Source organism: Barbus barbus (genome assembly GCF_936440315.1).
Source record: "Barbus barbus genome assembly, chromosome: 3".
NCBI lineage: Eukaryota > Metazoa > Chordata > Actinopteri > Cypriniformes > Cyprinidae > Barbus > Barbus barbus.
This window is the reverse complement of record NC_136731.1, coordinates 4,029,081-4,043,422: the sequence shown is the minus strand read 5'-3', so window position 1 is coordinate 4,043,422 and position 14,342 is coordinate 4,029,081. Positions and strand designations below refer to the sequence as shown.

Genomic DNA, 14,342 nt, shown 5'->3' with positions numbered 1-14,342 from the left:
TATTTTCACCCGTGCAGCTAATTCTGGAGGCGCTGCATGTACCATTACCGGATGTGACATCTTCAGCAAGCAGAAAGCTATGTTTGCATTCATCCATTCGGCCTCGGGCGCTTCAGCTGGACTAAAGAAACACAATATTGGTCAGGATACTTGAATGATGGAGAAAATGCAAGATAAAATAAAGACCCAGCTGGACTGGACGAGGTTTCTCCTCGTTGCCTGTCCAGTAGCTGAAGTACCTTGAAAGTTTCTCATCATCCGTCAAATGCAATCTGTGTACAACAGTGATCTGACCATATCAGTGGTGATGCTTGGGAGGTAAAACCTGCATCCAGAACAAAAGGTGGTTTAGTAAAGAACAAAGAAATTTCACAAAACAATGCCTGAATCAAAAAACTAAAGATAAAATAAAAGTTTGAGTGCACTCACTTGTCATGCAGCTTCTTTAGGTCCTCACAGGGATTGTCGACCGGTTTCCCTGAAGAGTCCATGAAGAATTTCTCAGCTTCATCTAAACTGCATCTTCTGCGTCTCCTCTTGATCAACACTGAACGCAGATATTCGTTGTAATCATCAAACCACTGCATGATGGCCAAAAAGAGAAAGTTGTGAGGTTTTGACTCATCCAAGTAACTTCACTATAATCTCATTTATTATTAAACTTACCACTTCCTGCTCCTCTGACAGGACAAAGAAGGCATTGCACTCGTCTACTCCCACCATAACTAGCTCATCACTTCCCTCAATGTATGTCCGCTTCAACCAATCAGAAACCTGCAAACAATTCAAACAATAATAAGCCAAAATTACTCTCAATCAGAAACTAAAACTGACCAGATTTAACTGACCATTTCACAACAGCATCTACAATTATGTGGGTTGATGACCAAAATACACAATTCTCTTCAAATAACTTGACTGAACATATCGATATTTCGTCGTTTTGATATGCATTGAGAATAAACCATTTTAGTTCACCTTTAGGACATTTCCTAACATGGTGTTTATTTTGTTTTTCCAATTTATTCATTTTAATTTTCTTGTACGGTCAAATAGAGTAACCAGAGTAAACTTAACCATTGTGCATTCATTAAAAAAATACACCAAGGTCCTTGGAGGACAAAAATATCTGTCAAAAAAGAACAGTCATTAAAAAGTTAGATATAGTTGTTTTTCTGCTTGCATTGATGTAATTTTTAAACAGGGTTTTAACCCTTGACATGTCTGTTCGTTTGCATAATGCACTGATATCATCCCAACACACTTGTGGGTTTTCATTTGTTTCAGTGGGACATTTGTGTGCTGAGTGTAAGGATTGTGTGTACCAAGTGTAAATTACATTTTGAAATATTACAATTCTTATAAAAATACATAAAATGCTGAATTTATACTATTTGCAGTAACAGAGCCAAAATGATCAAAATACAAAAAATGTGAAATACAAAATGGATGCACAAGGATGAATGATATTAACTTGAATTACTGTTTATGAAGTGATTTTCTTAATATTATTGGAGTAGTAACACCTGTAACACTAATAAGCTTGAGGCACAGAATCTTATGGTGCTTCTAATCTATATTTTGGATTTATACGAGTTCATGTAGAAGAGGTCATTGTCACGTCAGCATCATTAAAGCCTCCAGGAAATACACCAGCAGCATCTCCTCTTCTCTCGTCATTCCTCTGATGTATGTCCAGTCGATCACAAGGTCGTTATAAGACACTGTGTGTTAGTATTACTGCATGTACAGTAATAGTCATGTAGATCACACTGCAAACACCTTCCACCATATAAACTAGAGAGACTGCACGACTATGAATCAAACTGCAAACCTACTGTTTATGTATTTCCAGTAAAATATGGAAGCCTTGCGATGAGCAAAATTTTATAGTATATACTGTACCTATAATATACAGTGTATAAATATATTAAATCAGATAAAAAAGATAGAGAGTAATCTATTCAGAAATGCCAAATCTTCATCTAAATTCAACACATTTCTCATTATGGTACAGTAACATCCTTTAACATACAGCTGAGAAACATGTTAAAGATGCTGCTTCTACTGCATCTGGCCCTTAAAGCTACTTTAGTTACAACTTTACTTTAAGTGTCCTTTTTACAGTGTAATTATACATGTAAGTACTAAGTACTATTAACTATGTACTTACTATTTGCCTAGGGATTAGGGCTTGGTTTAGGGTTACTTGCAGGTAATTATGCATCATTTATTGTTATTATACATGTAACAAGGACACCATGAAATAAAGTGTAACCGCTACTTTTGTTAATGTAACTAAATGTATTAAAGTGTTTTAGTTATTAAAAGGCCCCTCTGATGTCACTGAAATAAATACTTTTCTTTTGGAAAGCTACTCAGAATACATCTATGCTCACACAAGTTCACTGGTTAAGAATAAACTCTGTAGAATAAAGAAGTAGAAAAATATACAGAATTTAATATTAATAATAAGTAGAATTATAGAGTAAGAAATAGCTTGAATTCAAATTTGCTAAATGTTACTCAATCAAGTTAATCTCAAGTTTGGTATAATATAACCCCAAAAAGGGGAATATCACGTGACCTATATACTGAATTGACCTCTGTGTCCAATACGCTTCGAGTTAATTGAGCAAATTAACACCCTTGAAACTACATGTACAGAATAATTCACTTTGTGTTTCAAAATACTACTCTGAACACTCACATTTCTTAAGCGCGCTGAATAACACGATATGAACTGATAATAAACAACACACACGCACACACACACAACCCACCTCGGAGCAGGCCTGAATCGTGGCTTGAGTGCGTAGTGGCCTGACCACAAAACCAGTCATAAGGGATTCATTACATCATCTGAAAGCTGAATAAATAAGCTTTCCATTGATTGGACAATATTTGGCTGAGATGCAACTATTTGGAAATCTGGAATCTGAGGGTGCAAAAAAATCTAAATATTGAGCAAATCACCTTTAAAGTTGTCCAAATTAAGTTCTTAGCCATGCATATTACTAATCAAAAATTAAGTTTTGATATATTTACAGTAGGAAATTTACAAAAATATCTTTATGGAACATGATTTTTACTTAATGATTTTTGGCATAAAAGAAAAATCTATAATTTTGACCCATACAATGTATTTTTGGCCATTGCTATAAATACACCCCAGCGACTTAAAACTGGTTTTGTGGTCCAGAGGGCGTATTACAGAAAGTTTCTTATCTTAGGTCTTAACTTAAGATATGATGTGTTAAATTAGGATTTTTCACAAATTCGTATTATAGAAGCAAATCTTAACTTGATTTGGGATTCTTATCCTATCTTACAAAAGAGTATCTTATCTCGAGTTAGGAAATCTTAAATGGCATAATCAAGCTCGACAATCTACTCTCAGGTCTTTTACCAAGCAACCAACCCTCCTCCAGCTGCTGATGTAGTAAACTAAATAATAGAAGCTACTTCACTGTAAGAGCCATTTAAGTGTTTGTTTATTTTTATAGATGTGAAATAAGTTATTGTTTGGATTAAGTAACTGTTAAATAATTGCATTTAAATAATTTAATATGTTTCATATAAAGATTGAAAATGATGATGTCATTTCCGACAAGGACCGTTAGAATTTGTTTCATGCAAGAATGGAGCGACACAGTTTTTTGACCGTGTAACTCATCCAGTTAATTTTTGTTAATAAATCTTGTAGAAAAGGAAATTACTGGACTTTTTTAAGTTATTCGAGTTCAATACACGCTCACACGAAGGAGAAGCAAAAGAAATCACAAATAGAATGGATTGCCATCACATTCACTTTGAAAATCACCTTTTGCAAAAAAAACCGTAAGGCATTATTCACTTGCACTTCAACCAGTAATGCTGTGACACTCTTGTTGGTCTCTATAATGCTGGTTGCAGTTCCTGTGCTAACTGTAATATGTTGTGCGGCAGTCTGTAATTACTTATAAGTGTTTAGTCATCAAAATATAACACATCTTCAGGGTCCTCCAAGAGTCTTTCTACCATTAAACATCTTCGTTCTTCATTTTCAACTATTAATAAATGTAATACCATTGGCGGACAGCAGTTTTTTTCTGTTAGCTTTCAAATAATTTTGAAGTTAGGACAGCTGTGGGGTTGTCCTAAAGTTAAGACAGTTTTTAGGATGTTTTGTCAAGTTAGGAGGTTTCTGTAATACCCCTTTCCTATCTGTAGTTAAGATAACGCACTTAAGAAATGCTCTGTAATACGCCCCCAGGGTCACATATGTCGAGTGCAACATTTTGAAATAAGATAGGCAACCTTTTGTTGCATCTAAATGGTGTAGGACTCATCTGCATTTAATAAATGTATTTATATTACATTTATTAAAGGGCATACTGACACACAAAACTTAATATTTTTAACACTGGATTTGTCATTTAAGTAACAAGTCATTCGTAATATATACCTAAAACACTTTTTTATAGAAGACTATACACAGTACAGTTTTCATTTATGTGATGTACACCCGTCAAATGATTCCTCACAAAAACACAACTTTTCTTCATGTGTAAAACTTTTTCAGTTATGGTGCGTTCACACCAGACGTGAATGAAGCGTTAAGCGCGAGTGATTTACATGTTAAGTCAATGCAACGACGCGAATAGACATCCTGCGGCGCGATTCGCGCGAATTGAGCGTTTCGAGCGTTTGACGCGCGGAACGCGCAAATCTGAACTTTGGCGGATATTTGCGCCGTGCTAACCAATCAGGAGCTTGCTCTAGTAGTGACGTGATTACGAGCGAGGCAGAAATCAAAACAACAATAGAGGACTAAATCATCGTAGCTGTATCCGGAACTGTACTATAGACCAAAGATTACCTGTTAGATTTACCCAAAACAAATTATATCTTATGTTTATCCACTACAGAGACTTCAGAGCCAGCGGCAAATGTCAGAAGGACTAGCCGAGTTTATGCTCCTCTCTTCGGGATACATGAGCACGAGCGCCCGGTGATCGCCTGGAGCTCACAGCTCCGAAATCTGCGAAGCACATTTTCAAATAGGGGCTGTTTTTATAAATAAACCGCAGATTTGAGTTTTAAACAACTACATTCTCGGCTGTAATACACGCGTCCAGTGTTTCCATAGCACATAAAGGGCTGATTTTATTTGCCAAATTCTATACATATGCTCTCTGTGGCAGTCATTGTGCCCCCTGGCAGAAGCCCCGGCATTTTCAACAACAGCCTCCCACCCCCCAAAAATTAACCTCACTTGATTTATTTAATGGCAACACCTTAATGGGGGAAGCCTATAACCCATTTACAAACATCAAAAATGAAGTAATCTTAAATAATGATCCTTGAAACTTTGCTTTGTATGTTTTTGCTCATGAAACTAATAAAAATGGAGAATAATAGAAACATGATTTGATTAAGATCCATTAAGGTCATAAATGACACAAGAACTGATAGACACCTGATCAACCACCTATGATATACCGTTCGCATCAACACCAGTAAAGTCTGGTTTCAGACCACCCAAAATACCTCATTTGTTGTTGGAAGAAGAGGAGGAAGAGTCAGACATACAAATTCCGACAGAAACTCATGATTCAACTTTTAACCCCGCTGACACAATCATTTCACAGGAATCAGAAATGTAAGTAATACACTATATCTATATATAAATCTATAAGTTCAATATGTCACTAATAGGTGTTATCTGTAAAACTTAAAAATATTTACTTATTTATTAGGTTTGGCCAAAGGTCCATATATGCAGACACAAAATACATTGTGTTTGAAACATGTTTGCGTGAGTTGTTCTCCACGTGTCCGATTTGCAATTCACAATCTGATATGGAGCTACAACAATATGTTGCAATCAGGCAGCTTTGCCCCAAGTGTTTGTACAACCGGAAATGGCAGAGCCAGCCCATAGTTGGAAGTACACCAATGGGCAACCTCCTGTTATCAGCTGCAACATATTTTACTGGGGGATCATTCATCCAACTACAAAAGATAGGTACAAAAGGTTTAATGGCACGGCCATTAAAACAGAGTCAACATACACTCACCTAAAGGATTATTAGGAACACCTGTTCAATTTCTCAATAATGCAATTATCTAATCAACCAATCACATGGCAGTTGCTTCAATGCATTTAGGGGTGTGGTCCTGGTCAAGACAATCTCCTGAACTCCAAACTGAATGTCAGAATGGGAAAGAAAGGTGATTTAAGCAAATTTGAGCGTGGCATGGTTGTTGGTGCCAGACGGGCCGGTCTGAGTATTTCACAATCTGCTCAGTTACTGGGATTTTCACACACAACCATTTCTAGGGTTTACAAAGAATGGTGTGAAAAGGGAAAAACATCCAGTATTGACCTCTTGTCTGTAAGCAGACTCGTCACCGTCCTGGATGAGGCCAGGAGCTTGACAGAGGGGTCTTTAGATGTGCAGTCTTTCGTGTAGAGCATTGGTCTCAAACTCAATTCCTGGAGGGCCACAGCTCTGCAGTTTAGCTCCATCCAGCTCCAAATCACACCTGCTTGGAAGTTTCTAGCGAGCCTGAAGACCTTGATTAGTTAAAGCAGAATGAGACCATAACACTAACCTGTCATGTGGTAGTTTAAGATGTATAATAAATCTCCCTAATAATAAATGAAATCATTAATACTAACAGAACAAAACATACTAACCTTTCTTTCTTTCTCTTTTGGTTCACAACAGGCTTAAGATTGATTGATTATATTTATATATTGTCTCAATGCACAAATATAATAAAAAATTATATAAATAAAATTAATTTTAAGAATGGGGATAAATTCTACAATTTTGAACCACACCCTAGAGTGCTGACAAATGTCTGTGATATTGGAAAACATCTGGCAACCTTGCTGAACGCTTTCTTTATATAAATACCAACTCCTCCCATAAGAAGGAGACGAAGAAAAATGAGAAGAATCCAAACTTTGAGTTTATTTCGTACTTTAATCTTCTGACAAGGACATCTGACATGGAGGTAAATATAACAGTTACCACTCTTTCAGCTTTCATTTATCTTTTAATTATTAAGCATTTAACAACAGAACAAAGTATACCACATTTTCTGTCTGTTTTTGGTTCACAACAGGCTTAATACTATTATATGCATATATTATCATTAAGATCTAATATTTTTGTTTAGGTGTGTCATTTGTTGTTTTGGTGAGTCTTGCTGAGCTGACTTTTCATGTTTTATAACATTAATGAGGGGGCTCTGTATATAACAATATGCACAACACCGATCATGTGAAGAACATCCGTTAACTTTATTCCAAGTTGAAAAAACAAACAGTTAACAAATATATAAAACATGTGAAGAACCTAATAAGCTAGTGTGTTATCTGCTTATACACTGTCAGTTTGTGCAATCTTTGTGGGTTGAAGTACATATTTCAAATTCCTGTTGCATTCTGAATGAGTCTAAAGTTTTAAAAAGACATAAAGACGATGCTGTGTTAAAGAGATGTGGAGGTCTCTCTGTCATTTGTTTACAGGAAATAGCTGAGGAAATAGTTGTCATTCATCCAAGAAAAAGTGGTTTGCATGTTGATTTTCTTCCCCTCTCAAGATTGCAAGATTTTTGGCAACAGAGCTGGAAATGTATTCTGAAAATAAGCAGTCTTGAGAGGGGAAAAAAATCAACATGCAACCCACTTTTTCTTGGATGAATGACAACTATTTCCTCAGCTATTTCCTGCAAACGAATGACAGCGAGACCTCCACCCTTCGACTGAATAGTTCTATGGCATCGCTGTGAAGAACCTTTTAAGCGCCTGAGTGTTCAGTGAACCTTCCAGTGCTGTTTTACTAAATATTTCTTGTCCGTTTAACACTGGCTGCTTCAAGATATACCCCAAAATTCTGAAAAACTCAAACTTGTTCCTTTTAATTTATTTTGGCCACTGGGTAACAGCAGTAAAATAATTTCTCTGAATTCAGGAAACCCACAAGTTTGTCTTTCACACACACATCCTGCTCATATCAGAAACCTGCTTTACACAAGTTCTCTGCCTTCTCTCTTAGTATATTCACCATTTACAATATACAGGAGTTAAAATGACAGCCTTGTTAAAGTTTGAAAAGATAAATCCACAAAGACTCACACCCTAGAGTGCCGACAAACGTGTGTGATGTTGGAAAATATCTGGCAACCTTGCTGAATTCTTTGTTCTTACTGCTCTTCCCATAAGAAGAAGAGGACAAATTATAGAAGAATCATAACATTTCAGTTTATAACATACTTTAATCTTTCAATAAGGACATCTGACATGGTGGTAAATATAACAGCTCTTTCATCTTTCATTGATCTTTTAAGTTAGCATTCATTTTTATCAAAAAGCAGAATACAACAAAGTAGCCCCTGATCAAAGACTACACAGTAAATTACATGCATTTTACAGCAGAGGAAAAAGACTGATTTAAAAAGCTATCTGAAGTACTGTAAATGTACCTTTTGTTAGATAACATCTACTAAGTTTACTTGCATTTGGCTTGACTATTATTTTGATTATAGTAACAATACTAAGAAGGCTTCCAAAACTGATTTGTAGACTTTTATATTGCTACCAGAACCTTAATAAAGACCACAATGGATTGAATGGCTCTAAAATTCATAAGAATTTACCTGTATGTTTACAGTAGAGTAATATTTTCTTTTTCTTCCTTCAGTATATTTCCTCTACACCTCAAGGCCTTCAACTGCAATGTAATCCAACCCCCCCCCCCCCCCCCCCCCACACACACACACACACACTCAAGGAGGCACTCAAATGTTACAAAACCCATACAACATTAACACATAAATCCTGTTCTTGTTTAGGTAAGTCAATCATTAGTGATTTTAATTATTATTTTTATTCTTACTATAAATCCAAGCTTATTATTATTACAATAATTTATGTTATGCAAAACAGTGTTTTGATTGCATGTTAACATTTCTTACCAACAGCTTCTAATCAGAAGAGTTCCTGGTTCCATTATGGAAACTTCAAGATGTTCTGAAGTAAGTAGTTAGTATTAGAAAGTTCAATATTTTTATGTGCATCATCTCAGCATTCCACCAGATAATGAAGATTTGTTGCATTAAAAACTAGGCATCTAGGATCTATGCCACATTGCATTAAATGCTCATTTTCTTTCAGAAAGAAGATGAGACAGTTGTTTCATCTGGATGTCCAGTGAAAATCACTGACTGGAATAGAGACCATGTGAGACAATGGATGCTCGACATAAAAGTGGACGCAGAAGATGCAGACATTTTGTACAATCAGAAAATTAATGGATCTGGTCTTCTCCTGTTGAACGATGATAACCTCAAAGAAGAACGCCTATCATTAAATGCAAGGAAACTGATTATTCACAACATTGATGGGTTGAAACAAACGACTCAGCAGCGGAAGGATGTGGCGACTCAGACCTGTAGCGTGAAGCCTTACCCTTTCAGTAGATTTAATGCTGCTCACAGGTACAGAGAATACCACATTCTAGACATAACTGAAACTGGTCCTAAAGATCTTATACAACCATGCCATGAAGTCAAAGAATTCACAAACACAACAGAAGGCAACAGATATGACAAATACACGTATGAGGTCATTCGATTTGCTGCAGCTTGTATGAACAGCCGCACAAATGGCACTATTCATTTCGGAGTGGCAGACAAACCACATGGACAAATTCTGGGTATTAGTCTTCAGAACACAGATAAGTTTGAAGAAATTTCTCACCATATTCTTGCTATTAAGTCAGGTCAGCGATGGAAAAGACCCTTTGCTTGAGACCTTCAGTATGTTTTTACAAGAACTCAAGGAAGTAAACCAAATCTTGTGTATTACTGACAATGAAACGTCACACACCTACTGGAAGGATCTCATTGAGGGCCGGTGTAGCGTTGACATCTCTACAAGATGCATTTATGAGCTGAGTTTTGCTGAGGTCAATGGCACTGTGCTCAGTCTGTGGTCAGATAATCGCAAATCAAGCCGCTTTCTGCCTTGTGGTGGTGGCAGTAATGTTGTGCTCTCCAAGAAAACGGAGGACTCCTTAGAAACGCTGAATGTTCTTTGCGTGAACCAATGTGATGGAGGAAATGAGGACAAACAAAAACATGAGGAAATATTTTACAAGGGAGGGAAGGTGTCTTGGTGGAACTTCTACTTCTCAGAACAGCCTGGGCCAATGCCATTCATCAAACGAGACAAATTCAATTACATCGTCAACACGATTATTCCAGACATATGCAATCGGAAGACACTGTGTGAGTTTTTCAGCATCTTCCATCTTCCAGGCTGTGGGGGCACTACATTAGCCATGCATGTTTAATGGACACTCAGGGATAAATTTCGTTGTGCAGTTCTGAAAAACAAAACAGATGATTACATTACCACAGCTGAACAAGTAGTGCAGCTACTGACATATGAGACAAAAGAGAAACCTACCAGACTTCCCGTTTTGCTCATGATTGATGATTCCCAGGATATCTCTGATGTAAAGAAACCCCAACTTCAGATTGAGGAGGAATGTTTGAAGCAAAACATTTTTTCAAAGTCTCACAGGTCATAATTGTCAACTGCATGAGAGCTGAATCCAGTGAACAGACTGATGATGCCGTTTTTATCGGAAACAATTTATCAGAGAAGGAACAGCTAAAGGAGTTTGAGCAGACCAACACAAACACTAAAACTTTTTATGGCTTTATGATTCTGAAGAACAACTTTTCAAATGACTATATTCAGGGTGTTGTGAAAAATACCCTGAAGGGTTTCAACTTCCAAGACAAACACGCTCAACTTTTTGCTGTTCTTGTCCTCTTGCATGTCTACTGCAAGGATGCATTGCTGTCCGTCTCTACATGTGAAGAGTTCCTTGGTCTGCAAACAAAAGCAGATTTTGAACCTTCCAAGGTCGAAGATGGATTTGAGCAGTTTTCCACTCTTCTGACAAGATGCACAGTCAATTCCAAAATTAGCTTTGAGGGTGTGACGGTGATTCACTACAGAATAGCTCAGCACTGTTTGAAAGAATTTTCAGCTTTGTCTTCCAAAGTGACAAAAGCAGAAATCGCTAAACTTCTGCTCACAACAGACTTATTTTACGAGTGCGCTCTAGGAAAACAAAAATTAATGCAGGATGTTCACAGCATTCTGGTGAGGAGGCAGTATTCAGCTGAGGCTGAAAAGCCACTTTTTTCTCCTCTTATCCAAGATATAATGAAGGAGACTCCAGGGATGGAAAAAATTATTCTACAGAATGCAGCAAAGTGCTACAGAAAAGATGCGGTAATATTCCAGCTCCTTGCCAGGTACTACTACATCAAAAAATCTGACTTTCCCACAGCCTTGAGTTGGGCAAAGAAGGCCAAAGGCCTTTCAAAGGACAACTCATACATATGCGATACAGTGTCACAGGTCCTTTTACGTGAGCTCAAGCATACTGTTCACAACGACAAAGATGATCCCATCAAGCCAGAGAGTCTTGATAGGTATCTTACATTGGCTGAGTCTGCAGGAGAAACTTGCAAAGAAGCACAACAAACTGCAAACAAAGAGGCCATGACTCAACTGGAAAGGCAAAACCATTATAACACCTACAACACTGCTGGTCATTTCAGTGAACTTCAAATGGCAGTTACTGTCATAAATATACTGCAAAAAACATTTAATGGCAACAATGACCTTATTCGATTCTTATTGGGTAATTTTGCCATCAATGATTTCCCAAGAAAGTACCTTAAACACAAGAAATATTGTGAAGTATTGCAGAATCATATGCCCTTTCTTCTTCAACTAAAAAACACAATGAAGCAGCATTTTGATTTTTTCACCAATTTTTCTGTCAACTTTGTTCCTTTTTTTCCTGGGAAGGACAAACAAAAAGAACTGACAATGTACACCATCTCCAGGTATTTTAAACGGTATGGTGAACTCTTTTGGGAAGTAGATATAAATTGGAGCGAGCTACACATCGATGATAACTTGACAATTGAGCAGACCCGTGAATATCTGGAGAGGAACAAAGGTGATTCCTATACTGGCCTACTGAAATATCTGTATGAGGAAGAATCTGCATCAACTCTTGAAGAGACTATCCAGCAGTATGAGTTCATTCTAAAATCACAAGTGAACGTTGACATGATGGACTATGTCAACTTTATCTATGCCAATGTAATTCTCGCCAACATCAAACCTGCATCTCGGTACATCAAGCCTTACAAAGAACTTCAGAAATTGCTCTTTGAGACAATCGCTCGCACTGAGAATTTCTGCGAGTCCCTGGCATTGCATTACATTACAGTTGTGTTGTTATGGCAAACGAAGAACCGTGAATTACCCACTTTTGTGTCAAAACTGAAGAACTCATACACCGAGCTGACACCTGTGTCTAACGGAAAGAGGGCAGCTGTCCATTTTTACCTAGGGAAGAAAATGGGTTATAGTGGCCTAATTACCAATAGGGATATAAACAGATGTTTAGGATCAGGACAGGACATCTCAAATCAATGGGATAATCCAAAAATACGAAAGCAAGTGGGAGACAGTAAGAAGCTTCGCAAAGTTTCTGGCAGAATTGACAACAATTTGATCTGGGTTGAAGATGTTACGGTTACGGTTGATCCAATGTTCAGAATACGTACAGAATCTGGCAAAAAAGGGACATTTTTTATTGGTTTCTCGATGAATGGACCAGTTGCATTTGACATACTTTGAGTCAATGGATAGATCTCACTGATGACCAGAGAAACATTTAATCTAGGAAAACAAAACTTTCTAGATTTCCAGTTAAAAAAATCAAGACACTCAAGTCAAAGAAACTCATGGACTAATGCCCTGTATTAGTAACTAGACATTATTTTAGTTTGCCATATTATCATATCTTACATTCATCAATATTAATCTGTCTTTAATCAATTGCATGTTTTTGTAGAATGCTTAATTGTGTATAATATGATTTTTTTTTTAAAGTAGTGGTAGTTTTTTAATGCGAGAGCTGACAGGTCATGCCAATGATGTACTGACCTCCAGAGAGCACACGAGTAGTACTTGAACCATATTTAGTTTTCTTTATATACATTTTACATACATCTTACTGTATTTTACTCATACATTTACTGTATATATTCAATTACTCATTTATCATATATTCTTGATATACAGCCATGGCTAAACAAAAATATCAGCATCCTTGGTAAATCTTATCAAAGAAGGCTGTTAAAATTCATCTGCATTGTTAATCCTTTTGATCTTTTATTTTAAAAATTCACAAAAATCTATGGAGCCCCTTAGAGCTCATGGTGGTGGAAAGATTTCGGGGTGGGTGAAAAAAATTTGGGGTGGGAGGAAAAAATATTTTGAACGCAAAAGATTTGAAAAATATTTTTTCCTCCCACCCCAAATTTTTCTCACCCACCCCAAAATCTTTCCACCACCATGAGCTCTAAGGGGCTCCGTAAAAATCTAACCCTTTCATTTGATAATAAGAATTTAAAATGGGGGAAATACAATTATTAAATAAATGTTTTTCTCTAATACACAGGAAAGGAAATGTAAACAGAAAATAATTTTCTTCCAGGACATTATTCATCTGTTTTTTTACTGATGTTTTATTCCTTACAGATGTACATTTGTTTCCTAATAAGTATTGCTGTAGTCACATGTTGTGTAAGGAATCATGTTTAAGCCTAATTCTACCTCTGTGCTGTTTCTATAACTGCTGGAACGAGGGTCTGACTATACTAAGGTAATTGTCTGCAAGTTTTTCAAGGCCAAAAGTCACTGTTAAGAAGCAGTAAATTTCCATTCCCTTTGCTTGTGACCGTAACACTTGTTTAATATGTTTCCGTAGAGACAAATGTTATTAAATAAACATATTTCTTAACACTTCCTTTCCCGACTCCTGCTGCATTTACTCATGACAAATCTGGATATATGTATTCCTCTTTAGAATGATTTCAAAGCAGCTTTAGATAAAATTGTGCCATACGTAGTAAGTACCCTCTACCAAACGTCATTATGATTAATGACTTGGACCTTTGTGACCTCATAATAATATCCATATGTGCCCTCTGACCTCATAATGATATCCGGATGTGACCTTTTGATCTCATAATGATATCCAGATGTGGAAATCGGCATATGTTGAATTCCGACATCAGCCTATGACTGCTGTGGGTGAAATATGTTGTTTGTATGTGTCCGACCGGTGACAAATCCATAAATGAACATTTCAGGAGCGTTTTTTTAATTTTTATGGTCCATTTTGAACTATCCGTGTGAACCTCCTATCTTTGGACTACGCTTGCATTTTTGGTCTCTC

At 36.7% G+C, this 14,342-nt stretch overlaps 1 pseudogene across 1 annotated transcript; it reads left to right on the top strand.

Moving 5' to 3' along the window:
- Positions 1-8,765: 8,765 nt before the first annotated feature.
- Positions 8,766-12,854, top strand: LOC306854921 (sterile alpha motif domain-containing protein 9-like; annotated as a pseudogene). Its single transcript, XR_013785792.1, has 3 exons — positions 8,766-8,850; positions 8,980-9,033; positions 9,173-12,854. The product of XR_013785792.1 is annotated as a sterile alpha motif domain-containing protein 9-like (transcript).
- The last annotated feature ends 1,488 nt before the right edge of the window (positions 12,855-14,342 follow it).